The following is a 20,639-nucleotide window of genomic DNA, read 5'->3' on the forward strand; positions in this document are numbered from 1 at the left end:
TCCTGAGGCAATTCTTTCACAATGCCTGGAAGATGCTTTTTGTGGGAAAGTACAAGGATGCAGGGTAAAAGATGCCTTGGAGCAATGACATTCAATTGGAAGGGCTGAAGGCAATTCATCAAACATTTGCTACTCTACAGAAATTATTACTATGGATACTGGAAATGTGACATGTAAACTGAAAATGTTAGGAATTGTCCTTGCTGTGGATTTTCTACTTCGATTTTAGGAATTCATGTTCAAGAAATAGAAGAGAGGATTTTCATTCAAAAATAACATCTTTGTTCAGACTGACAGGAGATGTTTCCTTCTTTCTTCTTTGGCTTGGCTTCGCGGACGAAGATTTATGGAGGGGGTAAGATAAAAAGCATCCATTGAATGGAAATGTTTTACAATGGAGAATTCTCCTTCCCATGCACAGATCACCTCCTCCTTTAATACTGACATCTATGCTTCAGACCCAGTCTTGCCCACCTACTTTCAATTTTGACTCTCATAACAAAATGAATCATTGCAGTTTTGTTAGCCTATGGGCTAAACACCTGGCTGTTTTGTTTCTTGCTTGGTTCTTCACAGAGGAGTATCAAGCTACTCCAGAGATATTGAATTGTTAAGATTTTTGAGGCTGCCCTTTGGATTTTAAGCAGTGTGACATTATCAGTAGCAGCCCATCTACTCCAAGGCAGAGCTGCAGTCATCAACAAACACAATGGAATGGATTTATATAACTGAAAAGCTGTGGACACCTGACAATTGAGGAAAGTTACAATGCAATAGTACTGCACTAAGAACATAAGAAAGAAAGCCAGGAGAAAGTCTGAGGCTGCAGTGCCATTCAGTCAGATCACATGTCTTCTTGAACTTTCCTACTAACCCCTGTGATATGTTCCTTGATGTTCAAATAGTCATCAATCTCAGCCTTGAATATAGTCAGCAACTGAGCTTTCATAGCCAAAAGGAGCACAGAATTCCACATTTTCTTTCAATTGAACAAATGATTTCACCTCATCTTAATTCAAAAGGGGTTGGTTATTATTCCTTTTACTCTCCAATTGAGGAAGCAGACTCTTGTCATCCTCCTCAGCAATTTATCTCTGAATTATGTACATCACAGATCATGAGAGAAATGCAGCAGGAAACAGACTCTGAATCTATGCAAGCTATCAGGCACACATTTACACTAATCCTACACTATTCCTATTTTCCTCCCAGAGATATTATTCAACTCTTGTGTATGTATGATGATCTTAGCCATTTCCAGTAATCGTCTAAAATTATTATTTTAAAAGCTGGCAACCTGATACAATTAGTTTCTTAGGAATGATGGATCATTTAGATGCACTCAGCTGACCATCCCTTACATCGAAGCCACAAAAGAGGATTGTTGGTGATCTGCATCATGAGTCCAGAAATGCCCATGGATGTGCAAAGGACAGATTACAGTTCACTTGTCTTTAAGGAAATCCAGAAGTGATACTTTAGCCAAGATATTACTTATGAAGTCCAGCTACTGCTGCAGAAATTAAAGTCGCATTTGTGTGCAGCAATATTCAGGTTGATCCGTTTCTGCTTACGGTATATCTCCACTGGCCATCGTGTCAGGGGTGCACCAAAGAAGAGGTACAAGGACTGCCTAAAGAAATCTCTTGGTGCCTGCCACATTGACCACCGCCAGTGGGCTGATATCGCCTCCAACCATGCATCTTGGCGCCTCACAGTTTGGTGGGCAGCAACTTCCTTTGAAGAAGACCACAGAGCCCACCTCACTGACAAAAGGCAAAGGAGGAAAAACCCAACACCCAACCCCAACCCACCAATTTTCCCTTGCAATCATTGCAACCGTGTCTGCCTGTCCCGCATTGGACTTGTCAGCCACAAACGAGCCTGCAGCTGACGTGGACATTACCCCTCCATAAATCTTCGTCCGCGAAGCCAAGCCAAAGTTTAGTGAAGGAATCGATACCAGCCATGACAACTGGAAGAACTCCCCAAATCTACTTTGAAATTGAATCTTTGAGTTTTTACAACCCTGAAAGTCAAAAGGACCTCTGTTTTACATTTCTGAAGATATTATTTCCAACAATTGGGTCGTGATACTAAATTGAAGTGCTAACCTGGATTTTTTGTCAAGTACCTGGATGGGGACATCCTTTTTACTAAGAAGTAAAAGAATGCAACAAATTAAGCCAGACTGATACCTTGCACTCACAGAATAATCCCCACTGGATGCTTCCCACTCAGGCCCTGAACCTTTCCTTCCATATAACAACATATTTACAAGGTTATTGACATGATCTACATTTGAATTGTTAATTTTTAAAGTGGGATGGAAGAAGTGGGAGAAGTTGTCCATTTCCTTGGAAGGTAAGTGTGTTTAATGAAAAATTTTAAAAATATTTTCTTGGAATGGGTTAAAATAAATCATCTGGAGTGAAACACAAAGCCGGCAGATGTTGTGATTGTAATCAAAAGAGAGAGACGATGAAGGAACTCAACTAGTCTCACAGAGTCTATAGAAGGTGGAGATATATTACTGATTTTGCAGGCCTGAGCCCTTCCTCAATCTATGAACAAAAAAAAGAGCCAGATATCTGTGTTAAAGGCTGGGGGGAAGAATGGGAGGGGTTGGAGTACAGGCCAACAGACAATGCACTATTCTGTTATCCAATTGGCAGCAAATCACAAGTATTTATATCTGGAGTAAAAAGGAGGAAGGAGAAATTTTAAAAAAGTAGAGAGAAAGGGAAGCATAGAAAAAAAAGGAAAAGCAGAGAAAAAGCCACAGAAAGAAACAATGGAGAAGGAAAGGGAATAAAATGTGTGAGAGAGAGAATGCCATAATGAGACAAATGAGAAAATGGAGGAGAGTGGGAGCTGAAAGGTTTAATTTATTCATCTGGTGATAATTATTCAAGTCCCAAAAAGAAATAAAAAATCTCTATACTACAGTAATAATAATGAAATTCAACTTATCAAGGACAATACAATATTTGCTAAGATATTGTGCCAACAGTTTTGAGAGGATTGGAATTTGTAACAACAAACTCATAATAGCATGGATGACTTTCAAACTTCATTTCATTGTCTGGTTGGAGATCGATATTATGGTACAATCAACAAACATAAATTCTGTGCAAAAATTCAATCTGCAACCAATAAAATTAGGGAATAAATTCCCCCTGAGATTGCTCTGCTTGCTTCATTACTGTTGTAGAGTACAGCCTTCAAAGTTTCCCAGGTACATACAGAAGTGACAGCTGCATCTCCTTCAAGATCAATCATTGCCATTTTCCCTCAAACATTCAGTTTTCTCATTGACACTCTAACATAGATCTTTAATTTAAAGTAGGCCAGCTGGATGCAGGTGAACAATATCAAGATTGCATTTATTATAAATGCAATAGGTTTATGGATTTTATAGAAGTCAGAAGCTGACTTTCTGTCAAATTTTTTATTTGATTAAAGTATTCTATTATGTTGAATTATGCGTCAGCAGATGGCTATGCAAATCTCCACAGACAAATTCTTCCGGTACATTTTAGAATTTCCACCACTCTCATTCATGTGCCAGACTGCTAAAATTAATAGCAAGCAATTGTTTTAAAGGGACTACTCTTTAATTCTTTCCAAAGCCTATACCCCACCTCCTGATGTAAAATTAATAGATTGGTGAGAAAACTCATTGTCAAACAAAATTCTTGCTCAACAGTTGCACTGGTTTTGCAAATCAATTTCTTTTAAACTAAAATATTCCAATCAATGTTGCTTCTGTTTTATGCTCCTTTTAAGGGAAGTTCTCAAATTAAAGCAAAAGAAACAGAAGGTAGCAGAATTCCATTATATTATTGTATTTCTATAGTAGCTCATTGAGATCTCAAGATTCTTCTAATTCTGGTGTTTCCACTAAATTGTCCCCGGTGGTAACAGTGACTTAAAATGACCATATTTTGAATTCCATTGAGATCAAAATGAAGAAGAATAACAGATTTTCTTCTCTAAGAGGCATTAATGAAGTAGCTAATTCTGACAGATGTGTTTTTAGTTCCACGGTCTTCATTACTGATACTATTTTTTAAAATTCCATATTTCTAGAATTCATTAGTATAGTGCCCACTTCATGAAACATAGAACAGTACAACACAGATCAGGCCCTTTAACCCATAATGAACACGTCAAACAGGATACCAAATTATACTATCTTCTGTCTGCACGTGATCCATCACGCTTCATTCCCAACACATTCATGTGTCCATCTAACAACCTGTGAAGTCTTTTTTTTTTAATTTTTTATTTTTCACACCATAAATCACATTAGCCATGATATACACTATTTCTTTTTCACACATATACAGTGACTTTTTCTCCCCCCCCCCCCCTCCTCCCAAGCCACACCCCCACCCCCCCCTCTCATCCATTTTAGGTATACAATCTAGGTTGCATTAAGCCAGTCAGACAATGTTGTCATTCAACAAAAATACACCAGAAATTCTACTGAGTCCATTCTTTTCTTTCCTTCTCCTTCCATCAACTTAGGTAATGTTTGTCCCCGGTAGGTTTTCGCTATTGTATTTAATGTAAGGCTCCCATACTTGTTTGAATATTTCAATATTATTTCTTAACCTATATGTTATTTTTTCCAATGGAATACATTTATTCATTTAAATTTAGTAGTTTCTTCCTTTTAATTTGGTTATGTATTCCATTAATATTTAAAGTCATATAGTTCAGCGTAGCCATTTTATATTTTGTTTATCTTCTCTTTCCGTTTTTCCATCATTACCTTTCCTCCTTTTCCATTTCTGTTTTCTTATTTTCAACTCTTTATAAGACAACATTCCTACAACATCCAACATTTTCCTTATTCTCCTATTTCTATCTTCTTTATCCCCAATCTCCCCTTCCCCTCCTGAGTTGTCCTTTATCCCTTGTCGGACAACCACAACTCCCCTCTCCATTTGGATTTGCGAATCCACTCGCAAGCGTCAACTGATTTTGCAGTGACCGCTATTTCCCCCCACCCAGCCCCCCCCAGAAAAGATTTCACTTTTCATATGTCACAAAGGTCACTCTTTTAATTCCCTCCTTATTCTCTCTATTCCATTACCTTCCCTTATTAATTCTTGTCTATACTATCTATATTTTCCTCTAAGTACAGATACATTCACGTATGCACATTGTCTCTATTCACTCTTATACCTCTTTACCCGCATACATATCAATCGTGATCATTTTTACTCTCATTACCCGTCTTCATCCCTCAGTCTATTTTTGTCTTTACCCACATACATATCAATTGTGATCATTTTTACTCTCATTACCCGTCTTCATCCCTCAGTCTATTTTTGTAATTGTTCTGCAAATTTTCGTGCTTCTTCTGGATCCGAGAATAGTCTGTTTTGTTGTCCTGGAATAAATATTTTCAATACCGCTGGATGCTTTAGTATAAATTTATACCCTTTCTTCCATAAAATCGCCTTTGCTGTATTGAACTCTTTTCTCTTCTTTAGGAGTTCAAAACTTATATCTGGATAAATGAAGATTTTTTGCCCTTTATACTCCAGTGGTTTGTTGCCCACTCTTACTTTTTCCATTGTCTTCTCCAGTACCTTTTCTCTTGTAGTATATCTTAGGAATTTTACTACAATAGATCTTGGTTTTTGTTGTGGTTGTGGTTTAGAGGCCAATACTCTATGTGCCCTTTCTATTTCCATTTCTTGCTGTAGTTCTGGACATCCTAGGGTCTTAGGGATCCACTCTTTTATAAACTCCCTCATATTCTTGCCTTCTTCATCTTCCTTAAGGCCCACTATCTTTATGTTATTTCTTCTGTTATAATTTTCCATTGTATCTATTTTTTGAGCTAGTAGTTCTTGTGTCTCTTTAGTTTTTTTATTAGATTCCTCCAATTTCTTTTTTAAGTCTTCTACCTCCATTTCTGCTGCTACTGCCCGCTCTTCCATCTTGTCCATTTTCTTTCCCATTTCTGTTAAGGTCATATCTATTTTATTCATTTTCTCTTCTGTGTTATTTATTCTTTTTCTTAAATCATTAAATTCCTGTGTTTGCCATTCTTTAAATGACTCCATGTATCCTTTAATAAGAGAAAGTACCTCCTTTATCTTGACAACCTGTGAAGTCTTAATATCACATCTGCTATCACCACTACTCCTGCCCGCTTGTTCCATGCACCAACCAAACTTGTCCCACACATTTCCTTTTAACTTTCCCTCCTCTCAGCTTAAATTTTTACCCTGGGAAAAAAATAAATCCCCTGTTTATGCCTCATAATTTTATAAACTTCAGCTCTCCCCTCAGCTTCCAATAGACCAGAGGAAACAGCCCATTGGTCCATCCTCCCTTGATAGCACAGATCCTGAATTCCTCGTAAATCTCTTCTGTACCTTTTCCAGAGCCTTCACATCCTTCCTATAATGGGGTGACCAGAACTCCACACATTTAAAGTGTAGCCTAACCAAAGTATTATATAGCTGCAATATAATTTTCTTACTCATATACAATGCCCAACCAATGAAGGCAATCATCGAAGGACATAATGATTTGGAGATTCAAGTCCATAGGCCCCTGAAAGTGGCAAAGAAGCATTTGGCATGTCTGCCTTCAGTGGTATGGGAATTGTGCATCAAAGTAAGGAAGTCATGTTGCTACTATATAAAGCTTTGATTGGACCACACTTGGTGGTGCTTGAAATTGTCTTTGGGCAGTGGCACAAGACAGACATCAGTAAGTCATGAACTTAGAGTACAGTCAGGAGCTCAATGAGAGAGAGAAAGTAAGAGAGAAATTGGTTACAGGAAACTATTAAATGTAATATAAAATATAGTTTTCTGTGCTTTGTTGGTGCCATGAGAGGGCAGATAGAAATTTTTACATCTTATTCAAAATGTGTTACATTTTCTTAGCACTGCCCTAGAGTTTAGCCTATATTTTTGCACTTGTCCCTGAATTCCAACTTGCACCCTTTGCTTTCTGACTTAGAGGCAGCTAGGCCCCTGCTGATGCCCAAGAGAAAGTCCCAACACATGCCTAAACAAATCAAATAATAGGAGAGGATGGAGAGTATAAGGATCAAGCTGGAAGTGGTAGAGATGGGTATAAAAGGCATTTAGACAGTAACATGGATAGGAATGGTTTAGAGGGATATGGGTCAAATGCAGAAAAAATTTAATTTTTAAATTTAGACGTACTGCATGGTAACAGGTCAGTTTAGCCCATGGGTCCATGCCACCCAATCTACATCCCATTAACCTACACCTCAGTACCTTTTGAACGGTGTGAGGAAACCAGAGGCCCCAGGGAAAACTCACACAGACACAGAAAATTCAAACTCTTACAGACGCACGGGATTTGAACCCAAGTCCTGTGATGATCGCTGAACCTGTAAAGGCATTACATTAAATGCTACACCAAACACGCCATTTGGGTACAGAACAAAGCCTGTTGGGCCTACCCAGGCCCTGTTTTCGTGTTGTAAAGCTTTATGACCACGTGAGTCAAAAACATGAAAAATAGACTAAAAGAGGAGACAAGAAACAAATGAAAAAAGAGACATATGTAAATAAGATCAATTTCCATAGACAATGATTGGTATATATAAGTGACAAAATAACTTAGAATACTTTGTTTACAAAATGGAAGAGGGAAGGTTCACCTGAGTGGTCCAGGTTTGTAGTATGAGAAGGGGTTGGGCGGACAAGTCTAGACATTAGAAGAATGAGAGATCTCATTAAAAAGTTGAGGTCATTACAGAACTTGACAGGCTAAGTGCAGGTTCCTAATTCAGTGCCCTCAGTCAAGAGGTTATTGACTGAGTGGGTGATCTTCCCCTTGCCTCTGTCCAGATTTTCTGTGAAGGATACAAAAATGATATTTTGATGGTTTAACTTCATGATTTTCAAAGTGCCCCCCTAAACTCACAATGCAGGATCAATAGCCATCTTCCTTACCCATAATCCCTCATGCCATTGGAACCGCTCTGGTGATTGACAGAAGTTTGATTTAAAAAAAAACAGGCAAAAGAAAATTAAAATTAAATCAGAAATTAGAAATATATTATTAATATTTATTAATGATTCAGAAAAAAATACACCTGGATTGATTGGTGGATTGTAATGAGTTGGTAGCCAGGTTACACAGAAGGCTGGCTTCCACACAACAGAGTTAGGGCAATGCTATATCCTGATTGTATTCTTCTTCAAAGTGAGGCTGCACCAGATCTGAGCAAAGAACTTTAAAGAACATCAATGTTTGTAGTTGTAGCTATGCTGGTACGGCTATTAATCTTTTTTGACAGGTCAAAAGACTTGGCATGCTTGAGCATTTCTATTAATAATTGATGTAGTGGAAACTTCCATTGAATCAAAATTTTCAGAAAAGGTTTGCTAAGAAGAAGTGTGCCTTCAGAGTTAAATTATGCGTTGGCATTCTAATAATTGTCCATCATTGCTGTAACCAAAAACATATTTATATACTGCCTTTAAATAGTAATGATCTTGTCATTTTCAAATAAATAATATCCACCTACAGAGATAATAAGGTTGATCAAAAGCTCAGTTGAAGAGAGCAAAAGATGCAAAGAGATTTATGGAGAGAATTTGAATGCAGAAGGCCTTGGAAGCTGAAGGATGATCAAGAGACCAGCATTTAAGTAATAGAGAGAATTTGGAAACATGCAAAGGTTATTGAGAGGGAGAGGAGGCAAGGGCATGAGGGGAATGAAAAACAAGAGAGAGCTTCCAATAGGTAATAGTAACAAAATTCTAAAAAGCTTGAGTTCTGTGTCAAGAACGACTTCTTTAAAAGGAACAGCCCTTTTAGAAATGGATTTGAAAACTGTCAATATTATGTTGGGCATCAGCAACACAATTTCAGAATCAAAAATCAAATTGATTTGTTAAAGTTCCTGCTGGTTTCATTGAATCATCCCATGAGTGGCTTTACAGCAGGTGCCAGGAAAGTGATTTATCATTCTATAAATAAATGCTGGCAGAGAAGAAACATCACTATCTACAGATGACTGACACCTAGACCCTTTCAATATTCAACTGGGACTTTAGTATATTAGTTAGTGACTTTTGATTTAATTTAAAATGTAATAGAATTTGTAGCACTGCATAATCTCTTCTGAGATCAACAAACGTTTAGGATAGAACAAAAGGTTTTAAGAAGTACATATTCCTTATAAGGGAATATTGAATTTCATCTCAAAATTTAAAACTGTTTAGAGCCACACTAAAGAATTATTGTGCAACACACCAACATTGTGGCCTGCCATAGCAAAATTTGGATGCATCCTAATACCCAAGGCAAATCGTGCTACTATTTTCCTTTATAGGCTTAACAACTTAAAATGTGATGTGCTCAGTATGGGTGGGCAGTGGATTGGAAGGGCAGTGGAGAATCCAAGTGTCAGGGGCCTAATTAGGGTTTGAGTAGGAAGGTGTTTGCCCAGAGATCCCAAAGATGGTGGACTGGATCTGATAATGTCAGAAGTCAAGGCTAAGGGCTTTGACTTACCCTTTGTTGAATTAAAGAGACTTGGTCATCACAGGATTACCAACAAAGCTATTTCCAAGAATATCATCTACTCACATATAATAGGAGTACATTCTTTACACGGCAAACAGTTAGTGTTGAAGTTTATTTAATATTTTAAAAAGGACTTTTGTAGCAACTGCTACACAGAATGAAACACACTACTACCACGTTGGGGATTTCAAATGAAATGTTTATTCAAACTTCACATGCGCTCTTTAAGGGAGGCATGAGCTCCGCCCCTGCATTGGTGGTGTCGTCACTATGCTCGCCCGAGGCACGCGCCCTGGCCTAAACCACAAGGCCTGGAGCTCCCCCGATGGCACCATCTTCTAGCGGCTGTCCCACTGGTGCAGCGATACAAGCGGAGCCAGTTTGCCACAAGAATGTGTGCCGCCACACAACCCCTACCCCCCCGAACCGGTTTATGCATCTCGCCGTTTGGACGGCCAACCTTGTCGTTTCGGCCGGGCCGTCAGTACCGGCTGGCTAAGGTCCAGGTGTGCCACCTTGAGTCTGTCAACTGTGAATAGCTGCCCCTTGCCCCCGATGTCCAGGGTGAATGTCTTGCCTGAGTGTTGCAGGACTTTGTAGAGGCCCTTGTAGGGGCGCTGCTGGGATGTGGTGTGTGGGCCTCACCGGACGAAAACAAAATCAGCTATGGCCAGTTCTTTGGGGATGTAGGACAGTTGGTGGTGGGGGCACTAGTGAGGCGAGCTTACCCCGCAAGTCTGCCAGCAAGGACTGATTCTCGGTCGTAGAACCAATACTTGGGCCGAAGAACTCCCCAGGTAGTGACAAAGGTGCACCATAGACCAACTCTGCGGTTGATACATGTAGGTCTTCTTTTGGAGCCGTTCTGATGCCAAGTAGGACCCAGGGCAATTCGACTGTCCAGTTGGGGCTGGTGAGGCGAGCCATGAGGGCTGACTTTAGGTGCTGGTGGAAGCGCTTCACTAGGCCATTGGCTTGGGGATGATATGTGGTGGTGTGATAGAGCTTGATCCCCAAGAGATTTGCCAGCTGTGACCAGAGGGTGGATGTGAACTGGGCGCCCCTGTCACTCATCATGTGTGCCGGGACTCTTAACCTGGCAATCCAGTGGGCAAGTAGGTTCCTGGTGCAGGACACGGTGGAAGTGTCTCTCAGCAGGATGGCTTCCAGCTACCTCATCATGCGGTCAACAAATAGCAGGCATCCCTGGACACCAGCAGGGGGCCCACAACGTTGATGTGTATGTGTTCAAAACTCTTGGCCTTGGAGTCAAATACTGTACGGGGACCTTTACATGGTGCTGGACTTTGGAGACCTGGCACTGTGTACAGTTTCTCGCCATCTGGGCTACCTGTTTCTTGAGGAAGTTTCTTCAGAAACTTCCGCCACCATGCAAACCGAGGTCTTGACTGAGGGGTTAGCCAAGTCGTGGATCATACTGAAGGCCTGCAGTCTCCATTGCAGTGGGACTACCAGGCACGGTGAGCCAGTGGAGACATCGCAGAGCAGCGTGTTGGGGCTGTCCGGCAGTTTGAGGTCCTGGAGCAGGAGGCCCATGATGGTGGTTCGGAAAGCTTGTGTATTTGCATTCTCCCTCTGCGCCTGTGCTAGCTGGGCGTAGTCCAGGCCGGGGGCGAGGCTGTGGAAGGTGGGCCTTGAGAGCATGTCTGCAATGACATTGACCTTACCCACTCGGTGTTGGATATCCGATACATAGGACAGATCCCACTGCTGGCACATCGACCAGGGATCCTTTGACATTGCGAGAGCCTAAGTGAGCAGTTTGTGATCGGTGAAAACGGTGAATGGCCTGCCCTCCAGGAAGTACCGGAAGTGTCTGATGGCCAGGCACAGGGTAATGTATTTTAGTTCCGGGGGGTGGGGTGGGGGGGTGGAGGTGCTTGTTGAAGAATGCGAGCATGTGCCACTGGCCATTAATGAAAGCATTCTTGGCCTCTTCCATCCATTCCAGGGTTTTGTTCTCGGCAGCAATCAGTGCGAACAACGGCCACATGATGCGAGCCACCCCCAGGATGAAGCAATGGTAAAAGTTGACCATGCCGGTGAATTGCTGTAGACCCTTGAGGGTGTCAGGCTTCAGGAACTGGCATATGGCTGTGACCTTCTCAGGTGCCGGGACTGCCCCATCCACAGAGATGGATTGGCCCAGGAACTGTAGGGACTCCTTGCTGAACTGGCACTTGGCCACGTTGACCGTGAGGCCAAACACTGCCAGACGGGCGTATAGCGCACAGAGATGGACCTTGTGTTCATTGTGGTCCTGAATGGCAATGAGGATAGCTAAACACGAAGTCCAAGTCTCTGCCCACTGCATCCATCAGCCGTTGAAATGTCTGGCCAAAGGCATCCGCAGGAACTCGAATAGGGCGAACGGGTGATGATCACGGTCTTGCCGATGTCATCAGGATGGAGTGGGATTTGATGGTAACTCCGTACCAGATTGACCTTCGAGAAAACCCGGGCCCTGTGCAAGATGGCCGTAAATTCCTGTATATGTAGGATGGGGTATCGGTCCAGCGTGGTTGCATCGTTGAGGCGGCGGTAGTCCCCACATGGGCGTCATCCCCCAGAAGCCTTTGGGACCATGTGGAGGGGGGAGGCCCAAGGGCTATCCAACCTGCAGATGATCCCCAGCTCCTGCAGTCAGGAGAACTCCTCCTTTGCCAGTTGCAGCTTCTCGGGGGTCAACGGCCTGGCTTTGGTGTGCACTTACAACATGGTAGAACATCGTAGCATCTGAGATGATATGTCTGAAGTGAAACTGAGCTTCTGCCTGCCCAAACTAAGTGTGCATGGGCGATGTGTCCAAAAAGGCGGGAGTTTCACCGTGACCGCGCTGATTGCTGCTGAATCCATATCGGGAGGCTAGGAAACTGTCTGGTCTCGCTGGGGTCACTAATGTAGTGACTGCTACACAGAATGAAACACACCACTAACACGATGGGGGGGTTTCAAACTAACCGTTTATTCAAACTTCGCACACGCCCTTTAAGGGCGGCGTGAGCTCCGCCCCAGCATAGGTGGTGACATCACCACACTCGCCCGAGATGCGCGCCCTAGTTTAAACCACGAGGCATGGAGGTTCCCTGACAGCGCCATTTTCTCGCGGCTGTCTCGCTGGCGTGGCGATGCAAGCGGGGCTGGTTCACCACAAGGATGTGCGCCGCAACATTTTATTCTTTGGAGTGAAGAAGAATGAGAGGCATAGACTGAGTGGATGCAAATAGGCATTTTCCACTTAGATTGGGGGAAATAAGTTTAAGATGAAAGGGGAAAGGTTTAGGGAAACATTAGGGGGAAGTTCTTCACTCAAAGTAGTGGGAATGTGGAATGAGCTGCTATCTGACATGTGAATGTGGGCTCAATTTTGTTTTAACAATAAATTAGATAGATGGATGGGAGAGGTCTGGAGAGTTATGGAATGGGAGCAGGTCAGTGGGATTAAGATGATGATGGTCAGCACATACTAGAGGGGCCAAATGGCCTGTTTTCTGTGCTGTAGCGTTCAATGGTTCTAAGTGGTGACTGAACCACTTAAAGCAAAGCAGACCCTGCAGGTTTTCATACTTCTCACCAACTTCCCTCCCCCACACTGCCATTGATAACTGGCAGCTGACTGCAACTTCCAATTGCAAAACTGTCCCCAATCCTGGGTCTCCTCACCCCTCAGCTTCCATCGAGCCAGTCTTCTGCACTCTACTTTACTACTGCATACGACAGCTACCAGTGGAAGTGGTCGATGCAGGTTTGATCTTGACAGAAGAGGCCAGCATGGTTAATGTAGCAATTTGCACATTATTTAGCACAACACTGTTACAGCACTAGCGTTTGAATCCAGTGCTGTCTATAAGGAGTTTGTATGTTCTTCCTGTGTCTGCGTAGGTTTCCTTTTGGGTGCTCCAGTTTCTGCCCTCCCTTTAAAATGTACGGGGGCTGTAGGTTAATTGGATGGCATGGGCTCATGTGTCAAAAGGACCTGTAATTTAAATTGGATAGGTAGGTGGATTGGTAGGGTTTATCAGGCCATGTGCAGGTTGACGAGACTAGGCAAAATAAACAGTTCAGCACTCACTAGATGGGCTAAAGAGCCTGTTTCTGTTCTGTAATGTTCTATGGTTCTATGAGAATTAATTCCTTCAAGGCCGACCACAATAACCAATCCACTATATTTTGTGCTCAATTTTCATTGGCTCCAAAAGAAATTTGAGAAACATTGGATGTTTCACCTTTCTTTCATATTTCTCATATTTTTCATGACATGGAAGGAGCCATTCAGCATACAGTATCTCTCAGGACAATCCATTTATTATGTGGTTCCAGACCCTATCCTCTCCCTCGTCTGTTTATTCCTTATTAATTTTCTTAACACCCAACAAGACCAGGGGCTATTTGCAGCCACCTACCAACTCTCATGTCTTTTTCAAATGAAATGAAACAAGATCACCTAGGGGTGATCACATAGTCATAGGGAGAGCAGACAAACTCTCAACATATTCAGAACAGGAGATCAGCTGGTTTGATGGATGTATACGAAAGCTGCACTACCTGCTGCAGCATCGTGCCACCCAAAAATAAATCACGATGTGTGCAATCAGAATTCTCTGTTGAAATAACCATTGACCCAATCTAGAAGTGGGAATTGAAACTTAAAATCTTGCAATCCCAAGATGCACTCAAAGATTAGAAAACCTTCAGGGACTACAACTTTTTCAAACAGATCCCCTATTCTATACTTCTTTAAAACAAAACTAACTTTTGGAACTAGAAGTGAAAGAATATGGCTTCCCCCTAATATATTTGCATTCAAGCATAAAAAATAGCATCTTTAGCACAAGATGTTCCAAAAATTTTTATAGAGGAAATTTATTCCATATTACATCAGCATATCTGATCAAAAGTATGATCAATTAATTAGTTTTGAGGTCCACTTAATGAGTAAAAGAGAGGAATTTAGGGAGCCTTGACAGTCAAAGGCATAGGTGCCAGAATGCAACACTGAAAATGAGAAACTCAGGATGCCAAAATAAACATGTCATTAGGTTGTTTCAAACTGCAGAAGCCAGGCAGCCCTCCTCGGACGCAGGTGAGGTTACTGGGTAATCGGCACATCCCGGTCCTTTCAAACTGCAGCCTAACTTACCTGCTAAATTGATAACCTGGCAAATTAAGGAGGATCCCGCCCCCAGCAATGATGTTGTGAATGACGTGATATGCAGTCAGACAGCCCCATAGGGAATACCCTGTTCCCTGTGTTCTTTCTGTTTCTGTCCCCTTTCTGTTTAAAGTAAAATTCTTCTAAATGCTTTCCCCTGTCTGTCCTTCATCGCCCCTCTCCTCCTGCCACAAGTCACACACCTCCCCACCTAACTCCCCCCCCGCCCCCACACGACTTGGCAGCAGGGGTTCAGAACAGCTGAACAGTGTTGCCAGATGCCCAGCCCAAAAATAGAGGGGGGGGGGGTTGCTGCAATGTGCAAATCCAGTTCGCAGCGAAGGCTCTATGCAGGATCAAATGGCTGTCCTCATTACCCATAATCACCCACGCCACTGGAATTGCTCTGCCAGCACCAGAGCAGTTCCAACGGCATGAGGGATTATGGGTAAGGAAGATGGTTATTGATTCTGCATTGAGCCAGCTAGGGGTTTCCTGTGATGCATGCACGCAAGTGCTGATATCACCAGATTTACTGGATAAACAATTTTCTCCTTTCAAATCAGTGGAAGAGTATGCCCTGGTAAGTTTTCCTGGGTTCCCAGACCATCTCTGAGGTAGGTCTTGGAATCGGATCGATTTTGACTGGGCTTGCCCAGTTAGGAGTTTTCAAATTGCCCAACTCTGGGTCATTAACCAGGTAAATTGCCAGTTAACCCCGTTTTACAGGTCAATTTGAAAGGCCCTAAATTTTTTAATCTCTGATAAATCCATGTGTAATTTGTTCAACCCTATTTGGAGATGAAAGCGAATTACGTCAGGTGTAACAAGAAAGCCTCCAGACACTGTGATTGTAATAAATACACAAAAGAGCTGGAGGAACTTGCAGGTCCCCCAGCGTCCATAGGAAAAATCATATGGTTACCTCAATGAGGAGCGCAGTCCCGAAATATCGGTTATATATCTTTTCCTCCTATGGGGTGCAGGGATCACAACATGAAGAAAACTGCATGATATTTAGCTTCTTCTTTAGGAAAAAATATACAAATTAACAAAGGAAACATTGGATGAGTGTTTGTATCACTATTCCCATGTTATTTTATCTTCACACAAGTCTATCAAGTCAAGGCACTCCTCAACCAAGAACCAGTATATGTCAATGGATTCACAAGTGATAGGCAAATGGAAACTGGTACAAATCAGGATTTTGGGGCAAAAAAACTTCACTGACCTATATAGAACATTGCAGCACAGTACAGGTCCTTTGCCCCACAATGTTGTGGCAAAAGCTGACCTATATAAACCTACTCAACAAACTAAACCTCACACCCAGAACCTTCTATTTTTCTTGCATCAATGTGCCTGTTTGAGTCTTTTCATTGACCCATTATATCAGCCTCCACCACAACCCCAAACCATGTATCCCAGGTACCCTGTCTATATAAAAAACTTACCCCTGATGTCTTCCCTAAACTTTCTCCCCTCACCATGTACAGTATCCTCTGGTGTTTGCAAGTCCTTCCCCAGGAAAAAGGCGCTGGCTGTCCACCCTATCTATATCTCTCATTATCTTGTAGACCTCTATTAAGTTGCATCTGATCCTTCTTCACTCCAAAAAGAAAAGCCCTAGCTCAGTTAACCTTGCTTCATAAGACACATTCACCAATACAGGCAACATCCTAGTAAATCATCACTGCACCCTGTCCATAGTTTCCACATCCTTCCTGTAATAAGGTAACCAGAACTGAACACAATATTCCAAGTGTGGTCTGATTAGGGCTTTATCGAGCTGCAACATTACCTCACAATTCAATCCCCCAACTAATGTCTAGCATACCATAAGCCTTCTTAACTACCTAAAAATGTGTGGCAACCTTGATAAATCAATAGATTTAGACTCCACACTGTTAAGAGTCCTGCCATTAATTATGTACTCTGCCTTCAAGCTTGATTTTCCAATCACTTCACAATTCTCTGGATTGAACTCCATCTGCCACTTTTCTGCCCAACTCTGCATCCTGTCTATGTCTTGTTGCTACCTACAATGACCTTCTTCACTATCCACTACACTCTCCAACCTTTGTGTCATCTGAAAATTTACTGATCCATCCCTCTGCTTCTTTGACCAGGTGATTTATAAAAATCACAAATGGGTCCCTATGGAACTCCACTGAGTCACTGACCTCCAGGCAGAATATGTTCCATCCACTACTTCTCTCTGCCTTCTGCAGGCAAGCCAATTCTGAATAGAGTGTAAAATGAGGGAGGCCACTTTGCATTGCTTGGAATAGTCAAAGACTGGAAGTAACAATTGCAGCAGTTCCCAGCAGATGTATTGAGGCTGATGTACAACTGAGCAATGTTAGGGTGGGAATAAGCTGTTTCCATTATAGATGTGGTCATAAATTAATCTTTGAGTGAAATTTAATACTATAGCTTAGAAAGTCTAAATCAATCCAACATTTTTACTGGAGAGAAGGATTCAACAAACTCACAAATGCACACCTTCAGCATAAAGTGATGGTATTTTGGTGAAATCACTGTATGTGAAGAATGAAAGGAGACATTTGCAAAAAAAAAACAAACACTGCACAGACTCATTACTTTCCAGTCCCTGATAAGATATGAATTAGCTTTGTTACCTAATTATTCTTGAAATCAATAGGCTTTTATATAATACAATAAGCTTTTATATAATACAATAGGCTTTTATATAATACAATAAGCCATCAATAAGCATTGTGGGCTGAATAGTGGATGAAGATGATAGACAAGATGACCAAAGACCAGGTTTCAAGAATTCGGAAACATGTAAACAGATGAAGATACCTGAGGGATTTGTGAACTTTAGTGAGGCCAAGTCCCATGGTTTTTGAAGGTTGCTAGGCAACACTCAGCTATTGAGACACAAAGTTTAACAGGAGCTTTTGTTCAAATGATGATTCACATCAGGCTTTGACCACCAGGAAAGGATTTGGAAAATTTCAGCTGTTCCCTGATTTCTGCTTCTGAGCTGATTCTTGGAAGCAACTTAAACTACAATTTATATTGTTTGATTTTGCTAAAGCTCTCCAGGGGGAGCCTTATCAAACAGAAAACTAACTGGTGCACCTGAAGTGATGCAAGAGCCGATGTTTGAAAGTTGGTCAGGGAGGAAAGTCATAAAAAGAGGGGAGAGAGAGAAAGGGGGAGAGAGTATGTGGGGCGGGTGGGGGATTTAAGAAGTGAATGCAGAGCTTAGGATCTTTGAAATTGAAAAAGGAAGGATTAAATTCAGAATTCTACACAAACCTGGAAATGGAGGAATGCAAATATCTTGTGAGGAGTAAGCTTCCAGGGAGATCTTTGTAAGGAGTATTGCTATATGACTTAAGGGAATCTATAATGCAAATTCCTATCCCTGCTCTACCTGCTCAAATTGTCTGAAGTCTTCTCTTTTGTTTGTGGGGCTTGGAGCAGGGAGCAGCAAACTTTAAGATGTGCCACCAATAGGCTGAGGTAAAACTAAAAAGATCAAAGTGACCATGACACTTATCTTCAGATTGCATTTGAGGTAATAGTACCTTAGTGAGGGTACAGAATGTTGCTTGTTAGTGGATGAAGGTCATGAGGGAAATTCAAAACAGGATCTGGTGATGAAGTTGTGGTTGCTGTGAAAGGGAGTTGGTCTGTTCCTCAGTAGTGAGAATTTGAGATTGTGCCTCATTGTTAGTTCTCCATTCATGCAATCTCAGGCAACCAGAAAACTTGCTTATACAGGCATCTATCTATCCCTGTAGGTGCCAGACACCAGGGGTTTTACTGTACTGGTTGCATAGAAAATGATAATGAGTTCATTGTCATCTACACTGCACAATGTGTACATGCAACAAAAACTCTTGCTTGCTGAAGCTGAACAGGTAGTTCATTAAAAAAATTACAATAGTTACATTAAATTAAAAATCGATTATATGTAGAAAAGTTGGTTAATTAATAAATATTCTGTTACCATAGGGCAAGAGAAAAAGAAAAGTGGTGTTACAATATTGCAGACAGTTTTCTTGTACTATTCAGAGCAGACCATGATTAGTGTAAAAAGGGGAGATTCAAGAGCCTGTTTGCCTTTGGAAATAAATTTTCTTTAACCTTTGTCTTCAGACTTCTGCCCTACTCTAGAAGAGTTACCTATGGCAGGCTTGGTAAAGGATCACAGTGCAACAATTACCACTCATTTGTGAGCACTGCAGCAAAATTCAGCAATTATTGAACCCTGAGGTATGAGGATTAGCTTCCGGCTGTGACTCTAAGGAGCATGCAAAGGAATGCAATGGCCAAGAATGAGGCCAGGAAGTTGTTGAGAAGAGAGGGATAGTGGGTGGGATTGCATTGGGTCTCAGTTGAGAGTTGAATGGGAGTCATGGATCATGGCCAGAGTCAGGGTGCAATTAAGTAGTTTAGGTGGAAGGGGGAGGGGGAAGCAAGTGAGGAACAGTGCAGAATTTTTAGCAGAAGGAAGGGCAGTTGAGAACATAGAAAATAGGAGCAAGAGTAGACCATCTGGCCCATTGACCCATGGACATATGAATACAGTGTTGGGGCAACTGGTAGTGCCCAACAATTTATTACACACAATTTTTTAAGGTCTCCGGGATGCACCTGGGATTTGGGGATCTACCTCTAGCCGATCAGGGCAACTTCTCCATTACCGGAGACCTTAAAAAATTGTGTGTAATATATTGTTGGGTGCTACCAGTTTCCCCAATAATTACAGAGACAAAGACTGAGGGGAACGATAGGTTTTATTACACACAAGACTGCTGGCCCAGTTCCAAGCTGGGGAAGTCCAGGGAAGGAAGAGGTGGCTCGACCTTTATGGCTTAGGTCACAGGGGAGGAGTCCAGGAGAGGATGTCATCAGGGGGGCAGGCCAGCCTGTGCCTGTAATGCCAAGTACATACAACCATATTATTACACACACCTCCACCTACCTGCCTTTTCCCATAACCCTTAATTCCCTTCTTAAGCAAAAATCTATGTGTGTCTTAAATGTATTTAGTGAGGCCGCCTCTACTGTTTCCTTAGGCAGAGAATTCCACTGCTTCACTACACTTGTAGAAACAAGGTTCCTTCTCATCTATCTTAAATCTATTTTGAGGAATCTTGAGGCTATGTCCCCTAGTTCTTATCTCAGCGACCAGTCAAAATAGCTTTCCTACTTCTACTCCTTTCATGACTTTGTAGATTTATAGATTCCTTTCATTATTCTAAATTCCAGTGAGTATGGCCAAGTACTCAATTTCTCCCCATAGGCTAATATCCAGACCTTGGAATCAATCTGGTGAACTTCCTCTACATCACTTCAAAGATCACTATATCCTTCTTCAAGTAAATAAACCAGAACTGAACACAGTTTTCCAGTTGCAGATTATACCCTGTACATTTGCAGCAGAACCTCCCTGCTTTTAAATTCAATCACTTCAGCAATAAAGGCAACATTTCATTTGGCCTTCTTCATTGCTTGTTGCAGCTGCAAACCAACCTTTTGTGATTCATGGAAAATCACTCTGATGTCTACAGCACGAATATGAAACAATCATTTAGATACGGTAATAATCTGATCAACTATTTTTCCCTCCCTATGTGGATGATCTCACATTTACCAACATTGTACTCCACTTTCTGCAGACTATATCTTCTATACAGTTTGCATTTTGACTTTATTTAGTGTTATCGGTTAACTTGATCATAGTGTGTGTGTGTGTGTGTGTGTGTGTGTGTATGTGTGTGTGTGTGCGCGTGTGTGTAAAATGACGTACTTGAAGAGTAAAAAAAAAGCAAAAAAATGCTCAAGAAACAAGTCAGGAAGGCAAAAAGGAGACATCACGTTGCTCTGGTAGATAATATGAAGGTAGGTAGAATGAGGGAAAATATTATTGCAGTGT

General features: G+C 41.7%; 1 protein-coding gene across 5 annotated transcripts in view; it reads right to left on the minus strand.

Moving 5' to 3' along the window:
* The window catches only part of cpne4b (copine IVb), a 426,362-nt gene that overhangs the window by 56,779 nt on the left and 348,944 nt on the right, over positions 1-20,639 (minus strand). The window lies entirely within an intron of this gene.

Source organism: Narcine bancroftii, chromosome 1 (genome assembly GCF_036971445.1).
Source record: "Narcine bancroftii isolate sNarBan1 chromosome 1, sNarBan1.hap1, whole genome shotgun sequence".
In the NCBI taxonomy this organism is placed as follows: Eukaryota; Metazoa; Chordata; class Chondrichthyes; order Torpediniformes; family Narcinidae; genus Narcine; species Narcine bancroftii.